Here is a 20,143-nt window from a genome sequence, read left to right as displayed (position 1 = left end):
GTGGTGAGTGAGTGACAGATTTCTGAACAGAAAACTTAAAGGTGAAGAGAGAACGTAGTCTAAGTTCTAAGAGATATAGTCCAAGTTCTAAGAAAACAAACAAAAAACCCTGTCAAGCTTGAGTCCCCAGTGAAGTTGAATGAAATAAAAACCTTCCACGATGAGCAAATATTACAAGTGATAATATAGAAATAGAGAAAGCCAATCTCCATCATGAGAGTGTGAATGTAAGAAATCAATTAGCAAAACAGTAGCCAACTTCAAAACAAACAATAGGAAATTTAAACGAAAAATGGCAGGACAAAGTCATTGCTTATTGATAATAACCTTGCAGACAAATATACTAAAATTTTAATTAAGAGATACAGATTAGTTAAATGGGTAAAGAAAAAAAAAAACAACTAGGTGCTGCCTAGAAGAAACACATTTCATCAGTGAAGACACACAGACTGAAAGTGAAAGGATATAAGGTTACATTCCTGGCCAGCGCCGCGGCTCACTAGGCTAATCCTCCGCCTTGCGGCGCCAGCACACCGGGTTCTAGTCCCGGTCGGGGCGCCGGATTCTGTCCCGGTTGCCCCTCTTCCAGGCCAGCTCTCTGCTATGGCCTGGGAGTGCAGTGGAGGATGGCCCAAGTGCTCGGGCCCTGCACCCCATGGGATACCAGGAGAAGCACCTGGCTCCTGCCATCGGATCAGCGCGGTGCGCCGGCAGCGGCGCGCCGGCCACGGTGGCCATTGGAGGGTGAACCAACGGCAAAGGAAGACCTTTCTCTCTCTCTCTCTCTCTCTCTTACTGTCCACTCTGCCTGTCAAAAAAAAAAAAAAAAAAAAAAAAAAAAAAAAAGAGATTACATTCCATGCAAATAGAAATAAAAAGTGAGCTAAAGTAGTTATATTAGGCAAAACAGACCTTAAGAGAAAAGCTGTTAAAAGAGATGAAGGTAACTATATAATGATCAAAGATCAATTCAACAAGAGGAGTATTGTAAATTTGTATGCACTTAATACCAGAGCACTCAGTTTTTTAAAAAAGGTTTATTCATTTATTTGAAAGGTAGAGTAATTGAGAGGCAGAGGCAGAGAGAGAGAGAGAGAGAGAGAGAGAGAGAGAAGTCTTCTGTCACTCCCCAGGTGGCCCCAATGGCCAGAACTGCATCTATCTGAAGCCAGGAGCCAGGAGCCTCTTCCAGGTCTCTCATGTGGGTGCAGGGACCCGAGGACTTGGGCCATCTTCTACTGCTTTCCCAGGCCATAGCAGAGAGCTAGATTGGAAGTGGAGCACCCAGGTCTCAAACCGGCACCCTTATGGGATGCCAGCACTGCAGGCAGCAGCTTTTACCCCCTACACCACAGCGCCTGCTCCGAGCACTCAGTTTTATAAAACAAATGCTAATAGGTTCAAACAGAGACATTAACTGAATTAAAATAATACTTGTGAATTTTTAACACCCCACTTTCAATAATGAACACACCAAGTAGACAATCAACAATGAAACAACGAGTTAACCTACACTGTAGACCAAATGGACTTAATGGTTTGTTATAAAACATTCTATCCCAGAGCTATAGAATACACACTCTTCTCATTGGCACATGGTTTGATCTCTGGGATAGCACATACCCTAGGCCATAAAACAAGCCTCAAAGAATTAAAAAAAAAAATGGAGGGACCACTGCTGTGGCGTAGCGGGTAAAGCTGCCGCCTGCAGTTGCTGGCATTCCATGTGGGCGCCAGTTTGGGTCCTGGCTGCTCCACTTCTGACCCAGATCTCTGCTATGGCCTGGGAGGGCAGTGGAAGATGGCCCAAGTGCTTGGGCCCCTGCACTGTGTGGGAGACCCAGAAGCAACTCCTGGCCCCTGGCTTCGGATCAGCACAACTCCGACTGCTGTGGCCAATTGGGGAGTGAACCGGCAGTTGAAAACCTCTCTCTCTCTCTGCCTCTCCTTCTCTCTCTGTGTATCTCTGACTTTCAAATAAGTAAATAAATCTTTTAAAAAAATGGAAATAATGTGTTTTCTTATATGACCACAATGGAATGAAGCTGGAAATTAATAACCAAAAAAAAAAAAACAAAAAAACAAAAAACAAAAAAACAACTAGAAGTTACACAAACACACAGAGAATGAAATACATGCTTCTGAATGAATGGTGGGTCATTGAAGAAATCAAAAGGAAAATCAGAAAATTCCATGAAGCCAATTAAAATGAAACACAACATAATAAACCATAAAATTCAACAGGAGCAATGTTAAGAAGAAAGTTTGAGGCAATAAGTGCCTATATAAAACAATGGAAATTATCAGATCAATAATGTTAAAGAATATTAAATCTAAAAAAAGTTTTTTAAATATGTACATTGCATTGTTGTTATCTATGGCTACCAATTGTTCAGTAGAACATCAGAACTTGTTTCCTCTATGACAGAGTGCCCACCAATCAACCTTTCCCAGAGCCTTTCTCCTTGCCTCCTGTTCTCTCGAGCATCTGGTAGTCACTATTCTACTCTCAGCTTCTATGAGATCAACGTTGTATGCTCCTCATGAGTAAGATGATGTGGTATTTGTCGTTCTGTAACCGGCTTATTCAATTTAATGTGATGATCTCTAGTTACATCCATATTGTTGCATAATATTCATTTCTTGGATGAAGAGTATTTCATTATGTATAGGTAACAAATTTTCTTTATCCATTCATGAATGAATGAACACCTAGGTTGTTTCCATTTGGTGACTATCGTAAATAGTGCTGTAATAAATATGGGAGTGTAGATGCCTCTTTAACAGACTGATTTTATTTTCTTTGCATATATACCATAAAGAGATTGTTTAGATCATGTGATAGTTCTATTTTTAATTTTTTAAGACACATTAATATTGCTTTCCACAGTGGCTATACAAATTCATATTCCCATGAACAAATGTTCAATATTCACTTTATTTTGCATCCTGGTAGAGTTTATTATTATGTATGTTTTTGACTAATAGTCATTCTAATGGGGATGAGGATAATCTACTATCTCATTTGATTTTGATTTGTATTTCGTGATGGTAAATGATATTGAACATTTTTTCATGCACTTGTTCATTGGTTTTATTCTGTTCTTTGAAAGTAGCTTTATTTTTCTCATTGTTACAACTTGTACAACTATGGGCTACTGAATTATTGCTATAAAAACAGATTTCAAAATCATACTCAAATTATAGGTTAGTAAACTCACCTTCATCTTTGTATTTATTCCCATTAATTTTTTTAAAGTAGATTGTGTGTATGTTTGTGTGTGTGTGTGTGTGTGTGTGAGACAGAGAGAGGGTGAGGGAGAGAGAGAGAGAGAGAGAGAGAGAATCTTCCATCTCCTTGTTCACTCCCCAAATGCCTGCAATATTAGGGGTGGGCCTGGCCAAAGCCAGGAACCTGGAATTCCATCCAAGCCATTTATACAGATAGCAGAGAGACAAGTACTTGGTCTACCATGTGTTGCCTTCCCAGGCACATTTGCGGGAAGTTGCGTTGGAAGTAAAAGAAAACGGGTTCAGACCAGCACTCTGATACAGTCTATAAGTGCTTCATGATTAACCTGCAGCAACACAATCACTGCCCCTTGTATATTCTAAGGTAGGGAATGAAAATGCAATCAATTATTCAAAAATTTATATGAAAAGAAAGATGTTAGAAATCAGAGTCGACTTCTAGAAAAATGATGAGTGAAGTATTTTATAATATTTTTTGGGTCAAGTAATTCCTAAATCGAGAATGTAGCTTCATCTGTATTGAATATAGGAAAGCACTGTAAACTAAAACATAAATCAAAGAAGATTAATGTTTATGTGCTGAAGATTTTCAGCACACACATTTACTAATTTTTAGTATGATAAAAGAACTGTGCTTGCTATTTAATCAGCTCAATGCAGGAGATATTTCACAAAGGCTACTGGGATATTTGTTAGAAGTCATCTATGCAGAACAAAACCATGCATGTGAATCCTTTAATGGAGCTCATATGAATGGCCTTTGGCTTTGGAAATTAGGGCATGACCAGCGTCTTTGACCTGATTGTGTGCAGTGGCCTCCATAGGTGATCATGACTGCTTTTACATGCTGTGTTGCTGCCTCTTTGCAGTAGTGGCCTGAACACACAGCTCTAGGACTTCATATCTGGCGGCCGTTTGAAGGTTTTACCACAACAGCTTGCTGCTACTTGGAATGGCTGATTTTATATAGACAAGTGCCTCAGGTCAGTTCTGAGGACACAGATACAGATGGACATCTTCCGGAGAATGTTTATTGGGAGGAGGCGGTGTTTTCTGGAACAGCACAAGTAAAAGAGAGGAAAGCAGGACAGAGCAGAGGGAGAAATTTAATGACACAGTTTCAACAGAGGACTGGACCCATCTCCTAGAGTTCGGCAGCTAGGATAGCTCACCAGAGCTCTCCAGACAGTTCCTAAAATGGGATAGTAGAGTCAGACTTTTACCTTCCACGTTTCATGTGGGATTTTCCCCCAGGGAAGGAGTATCTCGAGACAAAGTAGCTCCTTCATAAAGAGGTGATTTTTGGGGAGGGACACATTGTGTGTAGTTAGCAGTCAACACTTGCTGAAGCTCAGGAAATAGCATATTTGGCTTGAAAAATATAGATGATGGCTGACCTTAGAATCTGCTAGAATGAGACTGGAGATCATATGGAAGTAGGGATTTACTTGTTGGACCTTAAATACGTGCACAGGCCCCACTTAACAGGATCTGTATTGAAAACACAGGCCACTAGGCCAAAGGAAGTCTTGGGAAATATGCTAAGGGTTTTGTAAGCAGTGAGATTCATCCACACTGCCTCAGCAAGAATGGCTGAGACAAGGATTCTATCAATGGAACAGAGAGCTCTTAGACAGAGTTTCTGGTAGATATGTTGATCGAATGCTTGTAAATAAGCTGAGACAAAAGGGAGAGTGAGTGTGTGCTTCTCTCTTTTTGCACACAACTTTCCACTTCCACACTCAGAGGACAATAGGTTGTGCCCAAGTGTGGTCATAGGAACAAGAGCTTAACATGTAGTTTTTAATGGGATCGGAATATCAGAATTTAAAGAACATTTGTGGCTTTTTGGCTTAGATTTGAAAATTATAACAAATAAACTTGGAAGAATACAAAGTTGGACATTTGTTTAACACACTTTAATTAAAAATACTATAAATATACATAATTAACGTTGTTTTTTCTTTGAAAATCTTTCCAACAGTGGTTTGAATGTTGTATATATTCTTATCAGTTAACTTAAATATATGGAATATATTTTTATGTCTTAATAAATTTTTATACTCCTTTCTATGTATGGATCATAGAATATGATTTATAATATCTTATACTTTACATTATCATGATTGGAAAATCTTTTGTTAATTGTTTTCATATGAAATTTCCTGATGACATCATTTCGTTTGGGACGCCTTCATCCCTTTTATCACAGGCTGATGACTTGCTTTCACTAAGTTCCTCTAGCATCCTATCTGTAGTCTCTTAATCTGTTGCAGCGTCAACACTCTCAGTCAGATACTTGTTCTACAACTTCTTTTTTTAAAAAAAGATCTGTTTAAGAAGAGACACAGAGAAAGTGATCTTTCATTCACTGTTTCACTCCCCAAACGACCAGCTGAAGCCAGGGGCCTGCAATTCCTTCCTTGTCTTCCACGTGGGTGGCAGGGACCAAAGCACTGTGCCATCTTCTGGTGCTTTCTCAAGTGCATTAACAAGAAGCTGGATCAGAAGTAGAACATCTGGGTTTTGAAGCTATGCTCATATGAGATGCTGGTGTCACAGGCAGTGGCTTAACCTGCTTTGCCACAATGTCAGCCCCTATAACTTTTTTTGTATTAAATCTAAATCTCATTTCTAGCATTGCTTCTTGTTTTCTCTATGTTTTTCTCTTTGTTGCTCTATTTCTATATTCTATAATGCATTCATGGATGATGTCTCATGGATTTATTACTGGGACATGGAGTGACAACATAGTTACATGCTTTGGTGTCTTTGAACAGAATAGACTGTGAGTCTCTGACAAACTTTGAAATAAGTACCACAATTAGCACTGATTATGATGTACATTTCTTATTTTTATAGTGACTCCTGGATGGAAGAACTAGCAGTAAAATGTGTCAGGCAAATATCACATACACTGTGGAAACTGTAATTTCAGCCATATTGCTGGGAGATTGATGTTATTTAACTAAAACTTGGTACCTGAGATTTTTGTATATTGAAACTGCAAAGCAAAGACTGCCTGTATCAGAAAAAAGAACCTTTCATTGATTGTAGATCCCTGGAAATTAGTTTTGTATTTGCTTCTGATGCTACAGTGCTATTTCAAGGTAAGAACCGCTGCTGCTTTTTTATTGCTAATTTCTTGTACTTACGCCTTTTAAGATAAGAAGGTTTTTCTTTTTTTAAAATGCAAACTAAACTCATTTAAGGATATACATGTGATTGAATTTTTAAAAAAGCAAGAAACACAAATTCTATCCAAATCCTAAAGTGACCATAGGGTTTCTTGTTATCTTTGTAGTCAGTTGGAAGGATTTTTTCCCTCGAGTAATTTCACTGAGGGCGTGGTATTCTTGTGGGCAAACAGGGTCCCAAGTTGGGCTTTTTCCAGAGCTTCTCTCCATGCATCAACGAATTCAAGGTAAATGCTTAAAGGAGTGCAGGGAAGCAGGATTTACTTAATGAAAAAGAAGAACACACTCAAGAAATAAGTGCGGACAACCTAGAAAGAGGAAAAGAGAATGAATAAGAAGGCCCCAGCAAGGTTTGGCTCATCAAACCCCAAGGTTTGGGCCATCCTTTTACACTATTGGGATGCAAATAGAGTGGTGTCTGGGATGGACTTAATTGAACATTCTAAAAGGTGAAGTTTGACTTGGGACTTGAATACTGCTCATTTCCGAGCCCTTTTCTTGGGCAATATCAGAAGTGCCATGGTGTCAGGTACATGATGGGAGTGGGAGTATCTCAATGGTAATTTTATTATAATAACTTTATAGTGATCTGAAGGTCATTGTTGGGAAACATCCTGCATCCGAATTGGCTATTTCTAACTGGCATGGGTTCTAAGTTTGCAACATTGTGGAATTTGTGGTTTCAGCTACTTGGAAAAGTAGGGGTGCACAATAAAAATGGTTTGGGTGGTGCAGAGGAAGTAAAGAAAGTTTGGATGGGTCAGACAGGGCTGTCACATAAGCTGGGCTGTGCTGTCAGGGAGGGTTGGCTGTGGCTGTTATCATGTGGTGGGTCACACTACTGCCCAGGTCTCAGGATGGGACCCTTTCCCTGGTGTAGAGGTGAGAGGGAGGGGGACACAAGCTAGAGACAGGAGCTGCTGCTGGAAGTCAGGAGGGAGAGAGAATGACTTGAGACAGAGCTGAAGGGGAAGTAAAAGGGCCTGAAAGGCATGGGGCATGTGAGTAGGGGAGACTGTGGGGTTTGTCTTGTAGGGAAGTGGGCAGGGGAGAAAATTTCTGTTGGTGGAAAAGAGGATGACATGATGGGACTATAGGGTAAGGACCTGCCTCCTTTCTCTCTCTCTCTCGCCCCTCCCCATTTCACAGGGAGAAAAATTCACCCAGTGTTGGGGGGCTTAGGAGAGAGTCAGATGAGAAATCAGGCAAAGGTGTACTTGAGGATGCCCATGGTCTCAGCAGCAACAGGGCAAGGAGATGGAGCTTGGGGAAGCTGATTACAGGGGAGGAATATGGGACCCCACAGGCACAGCTGAGGGCCCCCTTCAGGCTGGTCTCCAGTTACAGAGTCCCACCCACCTCAGCTTACTCTGTGCCAAGAGGCCAATATTACAACTTCCTCTTCTCCCCATTGCATCTCATATCAACTTCAGATTCTTTGCTCTGAAAGTATTCATCAGCATGACATGTTCACCAGTTTTCCTCCCTCCCCCTCCCTTTCTGAGGATTGATATTCACAAGTCTTTTTTTTTTATCTTTTATTTAATGAATATAAATTTCCAAAGTATGACTCATGGGTTACAATGGCTTCCCCCCCCATACCGTCCCTCCCACCCACAAACCTCCCCTTTCCCACTCCCTCTCCCCTTCCATTCACATCAAGATTCATTTTCGATTATCTTAATATACAGAAGATCAGCTTAGTATACCTTAAGTAAGGATTTCAACAGTTTGCTCCCACACAGAAACATAAAGTGAAAAATGATAGATGATTTTTTTTAAATGATGATGAAATCAGATCAGACCTATTGTCATGTTTAATCCCAGTGAGTCAAGTTGGGAATTGATAATTTCTTTCTTTCTTTTTTTTTTTTTTTTTTACAGAAGATCAGTTTAGTGTACATTAAGTAAAGATTTCAATCGTTTGCACCCCCATAGAAACACAAAGTGAAATATACTGTTTGAGTACTCGTTATAGCATTAAGCCTCAGTGTACAGCACATTAAGGACAGAGATCCTACATGAGGAGTAAGTGCACAGTGACTCCTGTTGTTGACTTTAGATATTCACAAGTCTTTGCATATTCAATTGACCTGCTTAAAGGGTTGGATTATTTGTCAAGACAGTGATTGAAATATCTTAAGCACATCACTCATATGACCAGGTTAGCATTTAATGCAACAGTTCTGAAACAGAGGAATGAATAGGTTCAGAGAGATCGCATGGATTGTGAAGGGAAGCTCAGGACTGTGGCAATGACATAGGTCATATACGATGAAAGCAGAATTAAGTATCTGTGAGGTTAGAGGGGCGAAGCCAGATTTTAGGATTATAAATAAGACCTGGTGACTATAGGGAGCAATGGAGGAGTGTTTCCCGAGAATGCAGGTTTCTAGGTCTCTGGGTGATTGGATGTGTATTCCCATGGCAGGAGGTGAAGGTGTGTGACCTACTCTTCTAGCTGTCCTGAGAATTTATGCTAAATAATTTTATTTCTTTCCTCATCCCTCACTCTTTCCTATAGGAATGGGATAAATGATCTCCTGGGTGAATCTGAGAGTGAAACTAGGCAAGTCTTTCTCAGCACTCTCTGTCTAACTCTTACCCTTGAAGCCATGTTGCTCTCAGAAGCGAGTTCTGTCCTTGTGCTTACCTGTCACAGGAGCAGTTCTGCAGATGCGGGGACTTAGGGTTTATAACTAAGGAACTGAATTAGTCTTCTTGGGCACCCAGAATGGCACACAATAGTCTGGGTGTTTGAAAAACTGAAATCTACTGTGTCACCATTCTGGAAGCTAGAGGTTTAAGATTCAGGTTCCAGCAGATATAGTTTCTGGTGAAGCTCACTTTCTTTCTTGTAGACAGGTGCCTTCTTGTTGTGTGTTTGCATGATATTTCCTTGCAGGTGCATACAGTGATAGAAATAGAGATACATATAGATATGGATATAGTGACAGGTTGAGGATGGAGGGAGGGAAAGACACACACACACAAACACACACACACAGAGAGAAAGAGAGAGGGAGGGAGAGAGAGAGCGAGTGAGCTTGGTGTCTCTTCTTATAAGGACACCAAATCCTCTTAGATCAAGGACAAATTCTGACATTATTTAACTTTAATTTACTTCCTTAGAGATCACCATACAACCACACTAAGGGAAGGGCTTCGACATATGAACTTTTGGGGGACATAAACATTCAATCTATAACTCTCAGTAAAGCCACTCCATTTGGGGCTCAGTTGTATCAGAAATAAAGGTTGGCAATGTATCAATCTATCTCATGCTGTATTTATCTCATGTGGAACAGAATTCAGGGTGGGAAAAATGCCACTTACTGCATTCTCTAATATTAGCCAGTATAGCTAAGTGATGCTGCTGTTATAAATAAACTTTAGGGTCTTAGAGACTTAACCAAAAGGATTATTTCTCATGTAGTCAAACTCCGTGTAGGCCAGACATTTCTTCTCTAGCTCTCTAATGTCTTCCTTTTTTGTTTAAAAGTTATTTTTGTTTATTTCAAAGGAGGGATAGAGAGAGGAGAGAGAGAGAGAGAGAGAGAGATATCATCCATCTATTGGTTTACTCATCAATGGCTGGGATTGGGTCAGGCTGAAGCGAAGAGCCTGAAACCCTGTCTCCTACATTGGTGGGAGGGGCACAAGTATTTTCACCATCTTCTACCGCTTTCTCAGTTGCCTTAGTAGAGTGTTAGATTGGAAGACTACCCAGGGCTTGAACCAGCACTCTGAAATGGGATGCCAGCATTGCCCATCCTTCTCCTTCATACTTTCCTCATTTGGAACAGTTGATCTGTACACTGGGACTGCAGGGCAAGATGATCAGAGCAGATGATTTAAATAGCCAGGCCTGAGGGAGCTTTCACATCCAGCACCACATTCTATTGCCCAGAACTCAGTCCCATGGCCCACCCTGATCGAAATGAAGTAGAGGAGGCCGGTTTCTGTGGCTCAATAAGCTAATCTTCCACCTGTGGCGCCGGCACCCCGGATTCTGGTTCCGGTCGGGGTGCCGGATTCTGTCCCAGTTGCTCCTCTTCCAGGCCAGCTTCCTGCTGTGGCCTGGGAGTGCAGTGGAGGATGGCCCAAGTCCTTGGGCCTTGCACCTGCATGGGAGACCAGGAGAAGCACCTGGCTCCTGGCTTTGGATCAGCGCGGTGTGCCAGCTGCAGCGGCCATTGGAGGGTGAACCAACGGCAAAGGAAGACCTTTCTCTCTGTCTCTCTCACACTGTCCACTTTGCCTGTCAAAAAAAAAAAATTAAAAAAAAAAAGAAAGGGAGTAGAGGAATCTGTCTTTCCTGTAAGTCCAAGTAGAGAAAAAGTAACAAACACATATCATTTTATCTCCTATACTTCGTAAACGTTCCAAATAAGAGCTTGGCACTGACACCAAGACATGGACAATGATGAGATCTGGGGCCTGTGAGTATCTGGAGAGGACTTCATTTGAATGCTGTCCATAAAGGTTCATAGTTCTTAGAAACTGGCAAATAACTGTGGACATAACAGGAAGAGCTCTTAGATAGTGACTTCCAGTCTCATCATTATTGACAGGTGTAAGATATAATGTGTATTAAATCATAATGTTTCAAACAGCAAATATATAATAAAACAAAAATTAAAATGAAACAATGTTACAAATGGGATTTTGCATGATTAATCCCCTTAATAACTTTAGTTCAGAGGTGGAGGGAAAACAGGAGACATAGCAGGAGGCCTGAGGTTGAAGATATCTTTTGGACATATGCCCAGTGGTGGGATTGTTGGATCATATGGAAATTGTATTTCTAAACTCTGTGCCACTTCCCATAATTGCTGATATTTTATATTCTCACCAACAAAGTGTAAGACTTCTTTTTCCACATCCTTGCCAGCATTTGTTGTAGTTTGTTGTTCTGCTAATAGCCATTATGACTGAGATGAAGGGAATCTCATTGTGGTTCTGATTTGTACTTCTCCAGTGGTTAGTGGTATTGAGCCTTTTTTCATGTACTTATTGACCATTTGTATTTCTGCTTTTGAAAAGTGTCTGTTGAAATCCTTTATCCATTTCTAAACTGGGTTCATTATATATTTAAATGTCTGCTAGAATTCAGCAGTGAAGCTGTCTGGTCCTGGGGTTTTCTTTTATGGGAGGCTCTTTATTATTGATTTAATTTCCATCTTTGTTATTAGTCTTTTAGGTTTTCTGTGTTTTTATGACTCAATTTTGGTAGGTAGTGTGTGTCTAGGAATCTGTCCAATTCTTCTAGGTTTCCCATTTTGTTGGCATACAGCTCTTTGTAGCAATTACTGATGATTTTTTTTATTTCTGTGTTATTTGTTCTTGTATTTCCTCTTCCATCTCTAATTTTATTGATTTGGGTCCTCTCCCTCTTGTTTTTTGGTTAGTTGTATTGATAATGGATCAATTTTATTTTTTCAAAAACCAACTCTCTTCATTTCACTAATGTTTTGTATGTTTTTTTTTGTTTCAATTTTGTTTATTTATTCTCTAATTTTGATTATTTCTCTGCTGCTACTAATTTTGGGTTTGGTTTGTTGTTTTTCTAGGTCCTTGAGATGCACTGATAGCTCATTTATTAATTTCTTCATGTAGGCACTGATTGCCGTAAATTTCCCTCTTAACACTGCTTTTTGCTGTGTCTCTTAAGTTTTGATATGATGTACTATCATCTTCATTTGTTTTCAGAAATTTTTTGATTTCTCTTCTGATTTCTTCTATGACCTACTGTTCATTCAGGAGTATGTTATTCCATCTCTTTGTTTTTCCATATGATGTAGAGATTCTTGATTCGTTGATTTCCAGCTTTCTTCCATTGTGGTCAGAGAAGATGTAATGCTGGACGAGTAGAGACAATTCTTTCAATTTCTGTTTGTTATGATGGCTAAACCTAAAATTCACATGAAATCTCAAGGATCCTAGTTGGTCAAAATAATTTACAGAGAGAAAAACAAAAAATCAAACAAAGCTGGAGGCCTCAAACTTCCTGATTTCAAAGCATACTGCAAAGCTAGAAGCAGAAGGATACTGCCAAAAAGATAGACTTCTAAATCAATGGAACAGAATGCAGAGCTCACAAATACATCCTTATATATACCATCAAATGATCTTTGACATAATGAGGAAAGGATTGTCACTTCAACAAATGATTTAAGAAAACTGGATAATCACATGCAAAAGGAAGAAATTGGACCATTAATTAATTTATGCCACATATATATAGCCTCAGAATGGTTTAACTGCCTAAATGTAAGGTCTTAAACTATAAAACTCCTAGAAGAAGGTATAAGGATAAAATATCATGACCTTGGATTTGATAATGGTTTCTTAGCTAGAACATTGAAACATAATAATTAAAAGGTTCAGGTGGGACGCTCATTCTATATCAGAGCTATTGGGTTTTAGCCACAGCTCCAATCCTGATTCCAGCTTCCTGCTAATGTGCACCCTGCAATGCATAGGTGATGAGTCAACTGACGTACTGAGGGAGTTGCAGACACCCACATAGGAGACCTGCATTGGGGCTGCTGGCTGTTGAACCAGACCCAGCACCAACTGTTGCATACATCTGGGGAGTGATCAGAAAACTTTATTGTTCTCTCTGCTAATAAAATTAACTCGTAGGGCCAGCATTGTGACGTAGTGAATAAAGCCACTGCCTGTGCTGCTGGCATCATAATTGTTTCTAATATATGTGAATTCAGTGGGCCTGCTTTGAAAAAAATACTTTCTCCAAAGAGGATTTGATTCTTCTTGGTATGTTAGAAATTTAGGCTCAGCATGATTGTTCTAGTCCTTGCTTTGACTTCCTCTTCATTTCAAGGATTAATAGTTCCTTGAGACTTGCCATAGGACCCTCAGATGTGGAGTGAGGCTGGGCATTGTGATTCAAGCCGGGTAGCACTTCCCACTACTTGAGTGATCAGCTTGACTTTGCCATGAGTTTGTAACTCTGATCAAATACTTTAGCTGGCACATACATTGAACTGTCACCAACATTTGCAAGCTGGAGTCTTTGCCTTCCTTTATTTGTTTCTATTTGATTTCAGGTAGTCTACCCTTGCAGTTCTGCCTTAAGTCTACCTACCAATTCTGCCTTAAGTTCCCTGGTACCCATGAGGTGAGACTAGAATAGGTCTCTGGTAAGTATCTCAAAATGCAAGGGAGAGTAAGTAGGTACCTGCCTGGTCTTTTATGCAGTGTGGAAATCTTGGGGCCTCAACAACCTTCTCTGTGTGGTTTTGTGCTTATTTGAGGGAGAAGGAGGATGCTATGATTAACATGAGACCATTTCATTTACCCCTTCACTGTGATTTTTATTGAGCACACAGGTGACTAAATCATATCACTATGTTTTAGTGTTTTGATCAAAAATTAATTTTTCTGTAAATCATTGCTAGTTGATCTTTCTGTGATGAAGAGCTGAGTCTATCATCTTGCTAACCTCCCTTTCCAATTATTTTACTGGAATAGATTATTATTATTAATAGAAGATCTATTTTTGGTAATGTTTATAGGGGTTGAAAGGAGTGTTTGTCAATCTATTCTTTCTGCTATTGTTGTGCATAGTTTTTATTTTTTACTTTTTAGATTTATTTATCTGAAAGCAGAGTTACACACACACACACACATACACACACACATGCATGGAAAGAGAGAGAGAGAGAGAGAGAATCTTCCATCACTGGTTCACTTTCAAATGGCCACAATAACTGGGATAGGGCAGGCCAAAGCCAGGACCCAGGAGCTTCTTCTGGTCTCTCACATGGTTGCAGGGGCCCAAGTACTTGGGCCATCCTCTGCTGCTTTCCCAGGTACATTAGCAGGGAGTTGGACTGGAAGTGGAGCACCTGGGACTCGAACCAGTGCCCATATGAGATGCTGGCACTGCAGCCTGTGGCTTAATGCACTACACCACAGTGCTGGCCCCCTGGGTGAAGAGCTTTATATGCCGTACATTGATAGTGTTTCAAGATCATTTACATCCTTACTGATTTTCTATTCTGTTGAATACTAATAAAAATGTTGAAAAGTAGACAACTGTAATTTTGGATTTGTCTAATTATTCTTTCAGTTTTTGCTCATGTGTTTTTTGCTGTGTTTTTAGGTGCAAACGTAGTGAAGATTATTTTGCATTTATTAGGAAACTGATTCCTTTATCATTACGTAATATTCTTCTTAATCCATGATGTTATTTTTCTTTTTTTTCTTTTTTTCTTTTTTGACAGGCAGATTGGACAGCGAGAGAGAGAGACAGAGAGAAAGGTCTTCCTTTGCTGTTGGTTCACCCTCCAATGGCCGCCGCGGCACGCGCGCTGCGGCCGGCGCACCGCGCTGATCCGATGGCAGGAGCCAGGAGCCAGGTGCTTTTCCTGGTCTCCCATGGGGTGCAGGGTCCAAGCACCTGGGCCATCCTCCACTGCACTCCCTGGCCACAGCAGAGAGCTGGCCTTGAAGAGGGGCAACCGGGACAGAATCCGGTGCCCCGACCGGGACTAGAACCCGGTGTGCCGGCGCCGCTAGGCGGAGGATTAGCCTAGTGAGCCGCGGCGCCGGCCCGATGTTATTTTTCTTGATATCTACTTGTCTGATATTAACACAAGACATCAAGCTTCTTTAAAATTAGTGTTGCATGTTATAGTTTTTCCCCTCTACTACCATTTTTAGTTGTTTCTTTATATTACAATGTATATTGTAGATGACATAAAATTATTATCTGCTTCTTTTTTAAAAAAGATTTATTTATTTATTTATTTATTTGAAAGTCAGAGTTACACAGAGAGAGAAGAAGAGGCAGAGAGAGAGAGAGAGAGAGAGAGAGAAAGAGAGAGGTCTTCCATTGGCTGGTTCACTCCCCAGATGGCCGCAATGGCTGGAGCTGGGTCAATGCAAAACCAGGAGCCAGGAGATTATTCCAGGTCTCCCACATGGATACAGGGGCCCAAGGACTTGGGCCATCTCCTACTGCTTTCCCAGGCCACAGCAGAGAGCTGGATCGGAAGTGGAGCATCTGGGAATTGAACTGGCGTCCATATGGGATGCCAGCACTGCAGGCGGCAGCTTTACCCGCTATGCCACAGTGCCGGCCTCTATCTGCTTTTTTTTTTTAAAAAAGATTGATTTATTTATTTGAAAGCACAGAGAGGCAGAGGCAGAGAGAGAGAGAGAGAGAGAGAGAGAGAAAGTCTTCTATCTGCTGGTTCACTTCCCAAATGGCTACAAGGGCTGGAGCCAGGAGCTTCTTCTTCTGGGTCTCCCACGCAGGTACAGGGGCCCCAACACTTGTGCCATCTTCTACTGCTTTCCCAAGCCAAAGCAGAGAGCTGGATCGGAAGAGGAACAACCAGTACTTGAACTGGTGCCCATATGGGATGCTGACACTGCGGGTGATTGCTTTACCTGCTACATCACAGCTCTGGTCCCTATATCTGCTCTTAAAATCCAATCTGAAAATATCTGTCTGATAACTGTTGTGTTTGACAGCTTCATTTAATATAGATATTGGTGTTACTGTATTAAAATCTATAATCTTGCTTACTTTTTTTCTATTTGTTCTATATAAAAATTTTCTTTTTCTTCCTCTATTGGATTGGTTTTATTGATTCTGTTATATTTTCATTAATTATTTTTTATTTATGTCTCTTCAAATTGCTTTTAATGGTGGCCAAATTTTACAACTATATTTTTAATTAGTTGAAGAATACATTCAAATAATTATATTTATGTTCTGATATAAATACTTTAAAATTTGTCCATTCTCCATTCCTATTATTTCAGCTACCACTGCCATATGTAATACTTCTACATATATCATTACTTTGGAATACACCAATGCTCTTTGTACTTTATGTAGTCAGTTATGTTTTAGAGCGACTAACACAAGAGAAATAGTTTATTTTCATTATACCTTTTCTAGTACTTCATTTTCTTAACAAAGAATTCAGTTCAGCTTCATATTCCTTGAGACTCAGTCGTTTATTTAAGTGTCTTATAGCTCATGTATTCTCATGATAAATTCCCTGTTTTGGTAAGAAAAGAAGCTTTGTTTTTGAAATTTATCTTTGAAATATGTTTTAATGGGTGTTGAATTTTGATTTGAACTTTTCTATCTCCGTGTTTTCAAGACATCTCTCCATTCTCTTCCAGATTCTTTGATTTCTTATGATAGTACTGCCTTAGTTCTTTATGTTCTACATGTAAACTGTCTTTTTTCCATTCTTCTGGCTGCCTTCAACAGTTTACTTTTCTTTTTATATTTGACTAATGGCAGTTTTAAAATACTTCTTGGTGTGTGCAGGTGTGTGTTTTGTATTTACCCAGATTGGTATTTTCAGAGTTTCTTAATTATGTGGTTTCATACCTTTATCTAATTTTAGAAAAAAACTTTATCATTGTTATTTCAAAATTTTTTATTTGATTACTGTTTATTGTTTTTAACCCCTGCCTATATTTCTGCTGAACTAGGATTTTTTTTTTTTTTTTTGCTTTTTACTTGTTGAACCTTTTATTTAATGGAGCCTTAAGCCTTTGGCTATAATGTAAATTAAAAATATGCTATCTCAGAAATAAAGAAAAAAAAAAATGGAGAAGTAGGGAGAGAGGAAGGTATGTATCATTATATTGTTAGAATTATACTATGAACTACATTGAATTGTACTCTGCATTAATGTCACATTAACATGAGAATTGATGAGAAAAAAATTTTTCTGTCTCCTAAGTTCACTTTTTTTTTTTCTGAGATTTCAACTAAAGTTGCTGTGACATGATCTAGTTACCTGTCCTATTGGTCTTTGTCTCTTTGAATTGCAGCTTGAGCATTTTACATTGACTATCTTCAAGTTCACTAGTTATTTTCTAGAATTTATCTGATTTACAGATGAAATCATTGAGTGCACTCTATTTTCCATGTTTTTATTTATATTACATCTGTTTGACTTTCAAAAGATAAATAAATAAGAATTATTTAATAATGTATGACAGTTCTCAATTCTCATGAAATTTCCCATAGTTTATTAATGTATTATTTTCATTGGAACTATAACATGTTAACACGCATTTATTTATAACTTTATTTTAAAATATGTTAATTATTATTTGTAGAGATAACAAATATTTAATTATATCATATTCTAAGGCTTATAGGCTCCACTAAGGAAAATTTCAGCAAATAAGACCTGGAAACACCTTAGTGTGACAGGAAAATTGGTGCAAGCTACTCACAATAAAGGAAAATATGTTCAACTTCACTCATATAAATTTTAAAACAGACACAAAACCATTGAAACTATAGTACTATATAATTCCTTTCAATTTGTTGGACATGTATTTAAAACAAAATATGTCACAAAACCCTGTATTTTCAGCAAAACTGACATGCTGAATCATTTCTTTCTTTCTTTTTAGATTTTAGCTCCCACATATAAGGGAGAATATGTGGTATTTGTAATTCTGTGTCTGGTTCATTTTACTTAACATGATATCCTCCAGTTCCAACCATTTTCTACATATGATAGAATTTCATTTTTTATAGCTGAATAGCATTCCATTACATAATTAACATATATTATATATTATTTCTTTAAATATATCACATTTTCTTTATCCATTCATCTGATGATGGACACTTTGGTTAATTCCATATTTGGTTATTGTGAATAGTGTTGCTGTGAAGACAGTGAAGTTGATATTTATTTGATACAGTGAGTTCATGTCTTTTGGGTATATGCCCAGTAGTGGGACTGTTTAATCATATGGAAAGTTTATTTCTAGGTTTTTTTTTAGAAATCTTCTTACTGTTTTCCACAGTGGCTGCACTACTTCATCTTCCCTCTAACAGAATTTCCCTCTAACAGAATTTCTCCAGAATTTGTTGTTCTCTGTCTTTTGAATAAATGGTGAGGTCTTTTGACCAGGGTGAGGTGATATCTCATTGCAGCTTTGATTTGAATTTCCCTGATAACTAGTGATGTTGAGCATTTTTTTCATATATTTTTTGGCCATTCATATTTCTTCTTCTGAAATCTGTCCATTCAGATCCTTTGCCCATTTTTTAAGTGGATTGATTGTATTAAGTGCTGATATATTCTATTTATTAATCCCTTGTTGGATAAGTATTTTGCAAACACTTTATCCCATTTTGTTGTTCATTCTATTGATTGTTTCCTTAGCTGTGTAGAAGCTTCTGAATCTGATATAATCTTATTTGTCTGGTTCCTGTAAACCACATTTTAAAAAAAGTATTTAAGTTATACAAATTTCATGTATTTCATATGTACAGATTCAGGAACATAGTGATACATCCCACCTGCCCCACCCTCCAACCCATGCTCCCACCATTCTTCCTCTTCTCTCTCCTGTTTCCACACTTAATTTTTACAAAGATCTATTAGTAATCCAGTCCCCAAAAGACAAATACCATATATTCTCCCTGATCTGTGGTAACTAATAGAATGCCTACAAGGTAATGTATGGGAGTGAAATGGACAGGGAGATCTGATGATTGTTTACAGTCTTTGTCTCAACTGTTGAGGGACATTTTTTTTTCTTTATACTGTTTGTTGAACTCTTAGTCTAGGGTTAATCTTATGATTGTAAAGTAAACTGAAAATAGATTCTTCTAAACCACATTTATAAAAATGATACTTAAAAGCAAAAAGAAATATTTAAAAAGCTTTAAACAATCATAAATAGAATGAAAGAGGAAGATAAGCCTATCCATCAGAGACTAGCTTGTGACAAGGTAGTCCCTGAAACTTCAGGAAGAACCAATATGAAGGGAATCTTAGATAAATGATTTCAGAATCCTCTATGGTTTTACATCTCATAAATTCTGACTAGTTTCTGGCTACAGATAATAAAACAATTGTAGAAGGAATCTCTGTGTAAACTTTGTGCTTATTAACATACTTTTTTTCCTAAATGTTACTCTACAAAATTTTTAATTCTTAGCTATGAATAAATTTTGTAATGTCCTTAAAAAGGTTTATGTTGAAGATCTCTTCCTTAATTAAAAGGAACTAATTAAGTGCATGCATTGACTTCTTTCATCTGTTCTACAAAGGTTTTCTAAGCCCTCACTACTTGCCTGCAGTAGGACTAACACTCCAAGCTAACAACCTATGTTAAGATTCTGAGTGAGCAAACATCAGTTAAGGGTCATCACTTCAGAAAATATTGTACCAAGCAGACTTACTTCTATTCAGAGATGCTATACATTATTATAATCAGCACATTGACATTTACAGTTTTTAGAGGGTTTTACATCTAAGTATGGTAAAACTTCAAAAAAGTGATTGTGTTGTCAAACACTATATCTTCATAAGTGTAACAGGATGTTTGGTTCCTGGCAGGTGCTGTGTGATTCTTTGGTGGGTGAATATGTGTCAGTGCAAGTCAAGTTTCCTTTATAACTTTCAGTGTTCCTGTGGTTTCTCTGATCACTCTTGGTCTTCTCAAAGAATACAAGTTTATACTATTGCGCAAGGCAGTAAGTGCATTTTGAAATAGCAAATAGAGGAAGCAGTGATGAGTCACAGATATGAACACGAGGGGATGAGACAGGGGAAAAGAATACGTGGGGGAATAATTCAAAGGGGCAAGATAAAGGCAGAGCGACAAAAATGAGTGGAAACATGAGAACATTTTAGGTAGTGCACTGGGAAACCATTTAT

This window comes from Oryctolagus cuniculus, chromosome 7, assembly GCF_051225735.1.
Source record: "Oryctolagus cuniculus isolate XC-2025 breed Fujian yellow rabbit chromosome 7, ASM5122573v1, whole genome shotgun sequence".
In the NCBI taxonomy this organism is placed as follows: domain Eukaryota; kingdom Metazoa; phylum Chordata; class Mammalia; order Lagomorpha; family Leporidae; genus Oryctolagus; species Oryctolagus cuniculus.
Note: the sequence above shows the minus strand (reverse complement) of the source record.